Source organism: Bombus huntii, unplaced genomic scaffold (genome assembly GCF_024542735.1).
Source record: "Bombus huntii isolate Logan2020A unplaced genomic scaffold, iyBomHunt1.1 ctg00000261.1, whole genome shotgun sequence".
Taxonomy (NCBI): Eukaryota; Metazoa; Arthropoda; class Insecta; order Hymenoptera; family Apidae; genus Bombus; species Bombus huntii.
Window position 1 is genome coordinate 22,501 of NW_026099473.1, and position 2,500 is coordinate 25,000.

The 2,500-nt window shown below is 49.8% G+C and overlaps 1 non-coding gene across 1 annotated transcript; it reads right to left on the bottom strand.

Annotated features, from left to right (window-relative positions):
• Positions 1-649: 649 nt before the first annotated feature.
• On the bottom strand, positions 650-804 carry LOC126877864 (5.8S ribosomal RNA). Its single transcript, XR_007695404.1, has one exon. It is a non-coding gene; the product is annotated as a 5.8S ribosomal RNA (ribosomal RNA).
• Between the last annotated feature and the right edge of the window lie 1,696 nt (positions 805-2,500).

Consider the following 2,500-nt stretch of genomic DNA (forward strand, 5'->3'; position numbering starts at 1 on the left):
CGCCAAATATAATATTCTTTTAAGACGACGTCGGGGGCGCGGACCTTCGTGCGTCGAACACCGGCAAACGTAGCATATATCGCCTGATATGAAAAAAAAATCGGTCACGAGGAGAACACTACGAGTATATACGTTCGATAACCGATACACGAAGCGGTGCATAAGCGGGCGGTCGCCCTCGTAAGGACGACTCACGACGCCGCGAGCACTCACGCAGGTCCGTGACCGGTTCTCTCCGCTCTTATTCGTATCCCTTCGTATACCTTCGTCCGACTCTGAAACGTTCTCTTATAATTTTTAAGAAGAACGACGGCGGGTTGTCAAGGCAAGAAGGGACAGAGAGAGACAGAGGTAGAGTTTCGTAGTCTCCCGTGAACACGATAGATTATATATCGAGCATGCGTACGACTTGCACGGTCTCTGCACGACCGCGACGAACGCCGACGAGCGTCCAACAATCGCTCGTACGTCGCGTATGTTCTCTCCGTCCGCTCTTATTCGTATCCTCGTTCTTGTACCTTCGTCCGACTCTGAAACGTTCTCTTATATAAAGAAGAACGACGGCGGGTTGTTAAGGCAAGAAGGGACAGAGAGAGACAGATACGGAGAGTAACGATACGCAACGCAAGCAGTCTTAGGTTTACGTGAGCAACCCTCAGCCAGGCGTGGTCCAGGAATTGTATCCGTGGACCGCAATGTGCGTTCGAAATGTCGATGTTCATGTGTCCTGCAGTTCACACGTTGACGCGCAATTAGCTGCGTTCTTCATCGACCCACGAGCCAAGTGATCCACCGTTCAGGGTAATCTTTTATAAATTTACAACAGTTCAATACTCAAATGTACTCTTCTCGGTTCTAGCGAAGCCGAGTTCCGTCACGTTCGACCAACGGGAATCGAACGCGCAGAAGTCGCCATAGGATTGACGACACAAAAACGTTCGAAAAAAAAAGAAAACGACGAACGCGCGAAGATACGCGCGTTCGCCGGCCGGGCGTAAAGTACATTATGATATATAACAACCATCGAGATCGAAGCTCCGTTCGTCAGGAAACGACGGGGATATATACACCCGATTCTGAATCCTCTGTACAGCACACGATCTCGCGAACGAGTAAGCACGGTGGCTAGCCCATGTTATATATGTGTTTGATTCTACTCTCTCGTCCAATTATTCAAGAAACAGCGCGCGTGCATCTCTCCATCGTTCGGGTGATAGTAAAGATTCGATGGGATTCGCGCGGCCGTCCGCCTCGAGCGGTCTTTCGTCCCAATATCCAGAAGCAGAGTTTGAAAAACTCTAGCGACGGCACGGGTGTCCGACTCACGACATCGAGGTTTCGAAGCCGGCGATCCCCTCCGAACGGATGGCGACCACGCGACCGACTGAAAGCATGAAAAATCGACGAAAGATAGAACACATCTCCGTTCGGGTGGTGTTTTTTCTTTAAAAAAAAAAAAAAAAACAAAAATTCGATGGGACTCGCAGCCATCGTCCTCGCGCGGTCTTTCGTCCCGATATCCAGAAGCAGAGTTTGAAAAACTCTAGCGACGGCACGGGTGTCCGACTCACGACAACGAGGATAGACAGCCGGTCCCCTCCGAACGGGTTATGCGATGATAAACTCGATGAAACTTTAGTCTCGTTCAGGTAGTGTGTGTCTTGTAAATCAAAAATTCGATGGGACACGCATCCATCGTCCTCGCGCGGTCTTTCGTCCCAACATCCAGAAGCAGAGTTTGAAAAACTCTAGCGACGGCACGGGTGTCCGACTCACGACAACGAGGATAGACAGCCGGTCCCCTCTGAACGGTATATTATATATGAGATGATAGACGACAAACTGGATGAAACTTTAAGTCTCGTTCAGGTAGTGTGTAAATCAAAAATTCGATGGGACTCGCATCCGTCGTCCTCGCGCGGTCTTTCGTCCCGATATCCAGAAGCAGAGTTTGAAAAACTCTAGCGACGGCACGGGTGTCCGACTCACGACAACGAGGAAAGACAGCCGGTCCCCTCTGAACGGTATATTATATGAAACTTTAAGTCTCGTTCAGGTAGTGTGTAAGTCAAAAATTCGATGGGACTCGCATCCGTCGTCCTCGCGCGGTCTTTCGTCCCGATATCCAGAAGCAGAGTTTGAAAAACTCTAGCGACGGCACGGGTGTCCGACTCACGACAACGAGGATAGACAGCCGGTCCCCTCTGAACGGTATATTATATATGCGATGATAGACGACAAACTGGATGAAACTTTAAGTCTCGTTCAGGTAGTGTGTAAATAAAAAATTCGATGGGACTCGCATCCGTCGTCCTCGCGCGGTCTTTCGTCCCGATATCCAGAAGCAGAGTTTGAAAAACTCTAGCGACGGCACGGGTGTCCGACTCACGACAACGAGGAAAGACAGCCGGTCCCCTCTGAACGGTATATTATATGAAACTTTAAGTCTCGTTCAGGTAGTGTGTAAGTCAAAAATTCGATGGGACTCGCATCCGTCGTC